A 9,640-nucleotide genomic window follows, 5' to 3' on the forward strand; every position below is an offset into this window, starting at 1 on the left:
GAGAGTCGAGGGAGGATTCAGGCCACAGTGAAGGGAGATTATGATCCACGGCTGATATTTATATTCGTGTTTACATTCCTGTTCCCAGTCACACTCCACTTCCCATTTACTCTTGGATTGTAAACTCAGTGGGACTGAGAGAGGTTTTATGGTCTGTGTTTGTACCATATGGGACTATGGGATCCTAGACTGTAATTAAGAACATAAGAACGGCCAGCCTGGGTCAGACCAAGGGTCCATCTCGCCCAGTCTCCTGTCTTCCGACACTGGCCAACCCCAGATGCTGCAGAGGGAATGAACAGAACAGGGAATCAGGGAGTGATCCATCCCCTGTCACCTATTCCGGCTTCTGGAGACCCTGGGCACTGGGACCACAACCAGCACCAAATCTGTCACCGCTGAGCATCATCCTCAAGATCATTTACTTAGTTAATTATTAATAAGCAATAAAGTGTAGATAGAAGCTTTCTCCTGGTTGTGCTTAAAGAACTTGTGTGATATGAACTCTACGTGTTTTTAAACCATCCCCACGATCTAATATTGGGGGATAACAACAAAAACAACAACACAAATATTTCTATTCAGACACTATAACCATTGACGCTGAAACACGTATCTCATTTCCCATTCCCACTGTCACGCATGTTCCCTTTCATATAACCACACTTTGGGGGGGGGGGGGGAATGTGCTAAGGGAATGTCCGATAGACAGTTACACTGAATGAGACTCAGACCATAAGGGTGGGTGGCTGGCTGGCTCCATAACGCGCCATGGCCCTAGGCTCTCAGACTGGCTGGAGACCAGCTCATTGATGAGGCTAATAGAAGTGAGACCATGTACAGGGCAGGGAGTCAAATAAATCTATAAACAGACACTACCCAGCTCTATGGCATCGGCCAGCAGGGATTTGGGGAACAGCCTTGTTCCCTTTTATAGCTGCCAGGGTTTGTGTTTTCACCTCTCCTGCTTTCTATCCTCACACGGGAACTGAGAGGTGAACATGGGACTATTTGGGCTTCTGTTTGGGAGATAATAATTCCTTTGAACCCACATCAGTGTCTGCAATAGAATATCTGGGACCGAGTGAATCCCCACCACGCCCAGTGCCGGACACCCGGTTCCCGGTATCTCCGCCTCCTGTGGATCTAGATCTGACTGTACAGCCGGGTTCGTTTCCCGCATTTCAAACGGAGGAAATTACTGTCTCCTGTGAGCTCCCAGCGCCCGGCCTGTCAGCATGAAACCAGCTGGGGTTTTCTCTGGGAACCGCCACAGGAGGTTTTTGTCTGAGCTCAGACCGGCTTCCCCTCACTGTGCGGGGGGGGGGGGGGGGGGTTTTCTGGCACAGCGATAGCGGGCGGTGTCCTCGGGCTTCAGGCCGGTCAGCTGCAGACACAGCAGGTTGCTGGGATTGTCCCTGGAGGTGGTGAGTCGCCCTGTGGCTGGTCACCGTAGCGTCTGTGCTGCTCCCACTGCCCCTGCTGATCGGGGGACCCCTCCAGCCCTTCCCGGGGACCTGAGGGACCCAGTGCACCCAGTCTCCAGGGGTAGCCCTGTTACTCTGTATCCACAAAAACAACCAGGAGTCCTGGGGCACCTTAAAGACCAACAGATTTATTAGGGCATAAACATTCGTGGGTCAAAAACCACTTCTTCAGATGCACCAGTGCATCCAGTAGGCGGTGAACGTGAACCCGGAGGCTTTGCAGGAGGGGCGGAGAGAGTCTCCGGGCTTTTCACATCCTCCCTGGACTCCACCAACCCCTGGGACCGGGCACCTGGGAATAAAGACGCGTTAAGGGGAGTATCTCGGGTAATAGCACAATAATCCCCCGCCTGCCCAGCACATGGAAAGGGAGAAAATACCTTCCAGAGCTGCTGCAATGAGAACGAGATGTAACCAAACCTCGTTGTCCCTGGTGTTGGCAGGGAAAGTCCTCAGGGGGGTTGGCTGGCACAGAACCAGGGGGCTGCAGATTGTCGCTCTGGATACAGCCCGGGCAGGAGAGAGACAGATATAAACAGGAAACTCTGACTGTCATTTGTATATCCCCCTCTTTATAAGAGACACCCTGTATTTCCTAGCGCGAACTTAGAGTGGGAGGATTGAGAGAGAAGGGCTGGGATGACCATTCTCACAGCAGGGCTCCGAGCATGATTGCATTTGAGATTCCTAGCTGAATTTATGTAGGTCAAATTCACATTTTCTGTATCCCCTTCCCTAACTCCCAGACCAAGTCCTAACCCTCAGGTAAATTCGAACCCTCACCTGGACACTTATTGTGACGTTATCTGATTAGAATATGACCATATGGATCATTGTTGCAACCACTGTTATATATTGCAGCAAATACTGTACAAAGGGTGTCGAATGAGGTATCTATGAAAAGGTTATAATTTGATGATTATAATTATGCTGTCTATATATATGTATCATTTTTGTATGTGAAGTTATAAGTATTGGAATATCCACCTGCTTTATGGGGATTGGCTGCCCCTTTCTTTGCAGTTCACCCTAATTGAGTGACCATCGCTATCCCCCACTGGGACACCGGTCACAGCCAGATATGCCATGTAAGATATCTGCAAAAATGTTAGAATTTGCCAGATATGATAATCTTGTTTATATGTTTGTATCACCTTGGTATTATGAGTTATAGCTATGTCTGTATGTCTGTATTTCAAACTTGTGCTATGCTTCTGGGGGACACCCCGGACAGGTTGGCATCAGCACTGCCTAGCCTGCTTGATCGCCTATTTAGGACCATCAGCGACACAACTGACCCATCGCTCCTTAGAACGCTTCCATGGAGTCACCGCTGGAACCGGAGTAGCTGAGGCTTTGTCGACACTTGCAGATGTTTCCAGCACTAGGAGTCAGAGCGCCCCTCAGACAGCGCTGCAGGGAAAGCGCTCTTGTGTGTTCACACAGCCAGCTGCCCAGGAGCTCTGCATTCGGAGCGGTGCATTCTGGGCAGCTATCCCACAGAGCACTTCTTCCTCTTCCGCCGCTGAGGCTTGTGGGAAGGTGGAGAGGGGGTCGTGGGGCATCCTGGGTCCTGTGACAATGACCCATCATGCATCGCTTTGCATCCCAGCAGCCCCTTTACAATTTCCCAAGGTAAGTTTTAGGGTATGTCTACACTGGCAGAGTTTTCCCGCTGTCACTTTCACCGGGGATAGGGAAGCGCTGGTTTGTGATTCACTCAATTCCTCAGGCGTCAGAGAGTGTTTACACTACCAACACTTCCATCGGCGATGAGAGCAGCGCTGTAGGGCAGCTATCCCACAGTGCAGCTCTCTCGATAGGACTTGTGGGAAGGTGGGGGTGAGCGTAAGGCATTCTGGGTCCCTGCTCAGTGCCCCGTGCTGCCCTGCTTCATGTCCCAGCAGCCCCATTACTTCCTTGTTTCTTTCATGGAATTTTTTAATAACCCCTGCTGTCTGGCTGCTTTCCCTGCCATAGCTACAAGCAAAGGGAAAGGGAGTTTCAAACTTCCCGGGGCTCACAGAGGGAGGGGCGGACGTCCCTTTACCTGACATCAGAGCAGCGGAGATGCTGGCCAGAGTGGTCACTTTTGGAACTGTGGGATATCCTCTGGAGGCCAAAAGGCGTTTATACCAGCAGAACGTGTCTTCACTTTCACAGCAGCGCAAAAAGAACACTGGAAAGAGCTGTAGGCCTCTTGTGAAGGTGGCTTTCTTTTTGCAGTGAAACTTCTGAGTTTCACCTCAAAAAGTCATTAACAAGTGTAGACGCTCCCATGGTTTTAGCGCAAAAAAGGGACATTTTGCACTTTAAATGGCAAGTGTAGACATAGCCTTAGTCTCCTTTAAAGTCACAGGATGTAACCCCGGTTGCAAGGCCTGCAGGTATAATTCCAACCCAATCTTAAAAGAGAGCATAAATGTTCAAACTTCTCTTCTCCCGGTAATTTCCAGCCAAATAGTCTTCTCTCACACAACATGAGCCAAAGCCCACTAAAGACAAGGGAAATATTTCCCTTCACCACAGATGATTTAAAAGCAATCCCTAAAAATGAATGGCTAGCTAAGTGAGGTCATTAAGGGAAGGGGTTTGTATGTCTTATAAAGAGGGGAATATGCAAATTGTGGTGGCAAGTTCCTGTTTAAAGCTGTTCCTCTCCTCTCCTCTGGCTGCACCCTGAGAGACGATCCCCAGCCCTCTGAGTCGGTGCAGTTACCAGCCAACTCTCCCCTCCAACAACAGGGAAAATGAGACTTTGGGTCTCTTTAGTTTACATTGTGGCAGCTCTTCAAGGTATTTTCTAACCCAAACATGCTGGAGAGGCAGCGATTATTTCGTATTTTCTGTTTCGATACTAATGTTTGTATCGTGTCTTTATTCCCAGGTGCCTGGTCCCAGATCAATTTGGTGGAGTCTGGAGGGGATGTGAAAAAGCTGGGGGAGTCTCTCCGCCTCTCCTGCAAAACCTCCGGTTTCAGTTTCAGCAACTACGGCATGATCTGGGTCTGTCAGCCTCCTGGGAAGGGACTAGAATGGGTGGCTTATCTAAACAGCGCTGGGGGCAATATACACTCTCTTGATTCAGTGAAAGGCCGGTCCTGAGTGGGAAGAAGCCCAGTGTGATGCTGGCAGACCAGGTGCCAGCTAGGCCTTACAAGTGCATAGCTGGAAACCAGTCTTCTTTACCTGTGTTAGCATCATCAAAATAGATGTTAGATTCTAAGTTCATAAGAATATGTTTAGTATTTAGACTTCATAAAATGCTTGTAGGATGTTGCCTGCACTGTTTTCACTTATCTGTACCCTGGTATAACTGAACAACAAACATTTACATTGTATACCCCTGTATCTCAGGCCCCGTCTACGCTGGCAGGTTTGTGAGCAGTAAAGCGGCTCTGAGTGCTGTAACTCCCGAGGTGTACACGCTGCCAAGCCACTTAGTGTGCAGAAACTCTGCCGATGCAGGGCTCTAAAAAGCCATCCCGACGAGAGGCGTACAGCTTTCTGCGCCGGGCTACAGCGTGGGGATTACAGTGCTGTGACTGGCCTCCGGGAGGTGTCCCACAATGCCTGTTCTCGCCTCTCTGGCCATCGGTTTGAGCTCTACTGCCCTGCCCTCAGGTGACCAACCGTCAGCCCCACCCCATACATTCCTTTGCAAATTTGAAAGTCCCCTTCCTGTTTGCTTGGTGATGCATGCAGGGGTCTCAGCGCATCTTTCCAGGTGGCCACGCCTGCTCCACGCACCAGGTGATCCCCCACTTGGGGCAATGCTGAGCTGCTGGACCTCATCTGCATTTGGGGAGAGGAGACTGTGCAGTCCCAGCTGCGCTCCAGCTGTAGGAATTATGCTACCTACGGACAGATTTCACGACGCATGACAGAAAGGGACCATGACCGGGACACACGGCAGTGCAGGGTCAAAGTGAAGGGGCTGCGGAACGCCTACCACGAGGCGCGGGAGGCAAACCGCCACTCCGGTGCTGCGCCCACGAGCTGCCAGTTCTACAAAGAGCTGGACGTGATACTCGGCGGCGACCCCACCTCCACTGCGAAGGCCACTGTGGATACTTCATTGGCTCACGTGCCAGTCGAGAGTGGACTGAGCCAGGAGTTGGAAATCTTGGATGAAGAGAGGGAAGAAGACAGAGGCAGAGGATAGCTCAGAGACCAGAGATGCATGGAGCCAGGACCTCTTCTCTACCCCAGAGGAGCCTAGCCAGCCACAGCAGGCGGATATTGGCAAAGCGCAGACAGGAGAGGAGGACCCTGGTAAGTGGATCTGATTTTGGAAATTGCCTAAGCAATTTGTTGGGGGCAGGAGGGTTGCAGAAAGCAGGCTTGTCTCCCACCGCCTGCCTAGTCTGAATGGTGGAACAGGCTGCAGATACACTCCCTCACTTCACGGGAATCTCCCTCACAGATCTCCAGGAAACTCTCATGGAGATACTGGGCTATCCACTGACGAAGGTTCCTCGGCAGAGCTGCTTTGTTTCTTGCCCCATTAACGGTAACTTTTCCGCACCACCTTGCCGTGACGAGGTGATGGTGGTGGGGAGCATTGCTGCACACAGGCGAGCCGCATAGGGCCAGGGGAGAAGCTGCACGCTTGGAGAAGACCCTCCCTTGGTTTCCTGCTCACCCTCAGCAGTGAGATATCTTCCATAATGATCACCTCCTGTGGAAAGTGTGGGGACAGGAATGATTATCAGGCCCCCCCTACAGTGCTGCCTCCAAGTGCCCAAGAGCCACGTGCCCAGTGTACAGCAGGGTCCGGGAATGGTGATTTACCCTGCCCCTGTGGCTACTCACCATTTTGGGGGTCTTGTGGCTCATGTGTGCTTGCCTGGGGTCAGCCAGTTTGTGACAGGTGTGTGAGTACTGGCTGTGTTTTAAAGCACTGAATCAGTGTCGTCTGTGTTGCAAACAATACTGCTTCTGTAAAATGTTGCATTTAAACTTCACAGAGGTGACCATGGGAGGCCAGCCTCCCTCTGTGTTATCGGCGGCAGAATGGTTGCGAAGAATTAGGAAGCATCCAAGAAGAACTAAGGAGGACTTTATGCATGAGGTTATGATTCACTCCACTGCTGAGAAAAAGGAATTGAAGGAGTGGTGGGACAGCAAGAAGAGGGACCGAAAGGAGAACGTAGCACACCAGAAAGTTGTCATGGAGCGGCTCTTAACAGTTATGGAGCTCCAAGTGGACACGCTCCAGGAGATACTAGCTCCGCATCCGCCCTTCCCTGCAGCCACTGTCGCAAAACTCTTTCCCATGCACACCCCCGACACACACACACACCCCGCCAACACACTGTTATCAACTTCCTGGCTCCACTCTCTACCCGCAGCTTTCCACTCCTCCCTCCTCACGGTCCAGCACTGTGGACTCCCCCTACCCACTGCACTCAACAGCCATCCCTCTGCAGTTTGGCCCTGCTGAAGTACAGCTGCATCGTACTCCAAAGGAGATGGTTGGGTATGATCCCTGGACATACACAAATCTGTAGCCATCCCGGGACCCCTCCTGCTCTTGAGACCTTCCCTTCCCTGCTGATGATTTTTTTTATTTGACTCTTTCCTGTGGTTGTTGTCTTTCAATAAAAGAATTGTGTTTGTTTGAAAGCAATCGTTATTCTATTAAGTGAAAGCAAAAAGAGCACTCCAAAGCAACATACAATTTTATGTTTAGGCCCTTTCTTGCATCATGTGAACCAATCGCCTCCTAGCATTACAAGCACTGCAATCCTGAGCATATCAACAAATATTAGTGGCTTTCAGCTTCAGATTGCTGCCTCAAAGCATCCCTGATCCTTATGGCCCCACGCTGCGCCCCTCTAATAGCCCTGGTCTCTGGCTGTTCAAACTCAGTCTCCAGGCACTGAGCCTCTGTGGTCCAGCCCTGAGTGAAGCTTTCACCCTTCCCTTCACAAATATTATGGAGCATACAGCATGCGGCTATAAACATAGGAATATTGTCATCGGCCATGTCCAGCCTCCCAATCAGGCATCAACAGTGAGCTGTTAAAAAGCCAAATGCACACTCCACAGTCATTCTGCACTTGCTCAGCCTGTTGTTGAACTGCTCCGTGGTGCTGTCAAGTTGCCCTGTGTATGGCTTGAGCCATGGCATTAAGGGGAAGGCAGAGTCTCCCAGGATCACAATGGGCATTTCAACTTCCCATACAGTGATCTTCTGGTCTGGGAAGAAAGGACCGACTTGCAGCTTCCTGAACAGGCCAGTGTTCCGAAAGATGCGTGTGTCATGCACCTTTCCGGACCAGCCTGCGTTAATGTCTGTGAAATGCCCACAGTGATAAAAAAGCACCTGGGGAACCATTGAGAAATACCCCTTGTGATTAATGTACTCAGAGGCTAGGAGGTCTGGTGCCAGAATTGGAATGTGCGTGCCATCTATTGCCCCTCCACAGTTAGGGAAGCCCATTTGTGCAAAGCCAGCCACAATGTTACGCACGTTCCCCAGAGTCACGGTCTCTCAGAGCAGGATGCGATTAATGGCCAGCGGTCAACTTTCCCACTCCGAACTGGTTAGCAACCAATCGGTAGCAGTCTGGAGTAGCCAGCTTCCACAGTGCAATCACCACGCGCTTCTCCAATGACAGGGCAGCTCTCATTCTCGTGTCCTGGCACTGCAGGGGTGGGGCGAGCTTATCACACAGTCCCATGAATGTGGCTTTCCGCATGGGAAAGTTCTCCAGCCATTGTTCGTCATCCCAGACGTGCATCGCGCTGTGATCCCACCACTCAGTGCTTGTTTCGCAAGCACAAAAGTGGCGTTCCACTGTGGTCAGCACCTCCGTGAATGCCATAAGCAATCTCGTCTCATAGCTAGTATGTGTGGCGAGATCAATGTCAAACTCCTCTTGCCTTTTTAGTTTAAGGAATAACTCCACTGCCACTCGTAATGTGCTGGTCAGTGCGAGCAGCATTCTGGTCAACAGCTCGGGATCCATTCCTGCAGCCAGAAAGAGGCGGGTCATGGAATACACAAACCATTGAAAGATGGTTCCACATGCGGATGGAAACACAGGGAAACACAGGGATGCTGGGATGCGAAGCGATGCATCATGGGGCATTGGGACAGGATCCAGGATGCCCTGCGACCTCTTCTGCCTTCCCACGAGCCCTAGCAGCAAAAGAGAAAGAGGAGCTCTGTGGATAGCTGCCCAAAGTGTGCCGCTCTGAATAGAGCTGCAAGAGCAGCAAGTGTGAACACGTTATTGGGCAGGCAGCTGCCAGTGTGAACACGCAGTGGCGGTTTTCCTTCTGCGCTCTCTGAGTGGCACTGTAACTTTGCAAATGTAGACGTGCCCTTTAAGTAACCCTTCAAATGCGAAGGAAACCTTCTGTACGAAGTTGTTTATTCCTGTTCATTAACCGCAATCGAGCCATTGTGAGATCGATGATCAAAGACTTTGCTAAATGCATTCCTCCCTCCCCCACACCCAACTACTTGTAAACCAGTTTACAAGAACTTTTGAATTAAACCTCGGCCCACCCAAAAGTCAAAACTTTGGAGGCTGAGACTAGCAATTTGTCCCTTCTTGCTGCAGGAAGTTCAGGGGGAAAACCCCGGATTCCTAGACTCCTGCTGTAACAGGATGGCTAGTCTTGCCTCCCGTAGCCGGGAAGAAATAGAACCTAGGCGTTCTGGTAACGTGATGACAAAGACTGTTGTTGGCTGACTGGAAAATGTATTCAGAACAAACAGCCTTCAAGGTGCTCAGACTTCCGGGAAGGGGCTGCAGTGTGTCGCTGCCGTGACTTCTGATGTGGGTGCTGTGTGTATTACACCGATTGGGCTAAGGGGTGATGCACCATCTCCAGGGACAATCCCAACCATCTGATGTATTTACAAACGAGCAACCTGAGAGACCGGAGGACACCACCCCGTATTAGTGAGTAACAGATACTGGGTGAGGAAAGACTCATAGACTTTAGGGCCAACAGGAACCATCCTGATTATCTAGTCTAGCCAGAGAACCGCACCGACCCCCTCCTGTAACAGACCCCTGACCTCTGGTTGAGTTACTGAAGTCCTCAAATCATGGTTTAAAGACTGTCTGAGCTCAGACAAAAACCTTTGTCTCCCTCAAGGTCTATTTAACCTACAATAAGCTTAACTGGGA

The 9,640-nt window shown here is 50.7% G+C and overlaps 1 long non-coding RNA gene across 1 annotated transcript; it reads left to right on the top strand.

The window, feature by feature from the left end:
* Nucleotides 1–3,037: 3,037 nt before the first annotated feature.
* On the top strand, nt 3,038–7,115 carry LOC125628936 (uncharacterized). Its single transcript, XR_007354315.2, has 3 exons — nt 3,038–3,122; nt 4,375–5,762; nt 6,458–7,115. It is a non-coding gene; the product is annotated as an uncharacterized LOC125628936 (long non-coding RNA).
* Nucleotides 7,116–9,640: the final 2,525 nt, after the last annotated feature.

Source organism: Caretta caretta, chromosome 13, assembly GCF_965140235.1.
Source record: "Caretta caretta isolate rCarCar2 chromosome 13, rCarCar1.hap1, whole genome shotgun sequence".
In the NCBI taxonomy this organism is placed as follows: domain Eukaryota; kingdom Metazoa; phylum Chordata; order Testudines; family Cheloniidae; genus Caretta; species Caretta caretta.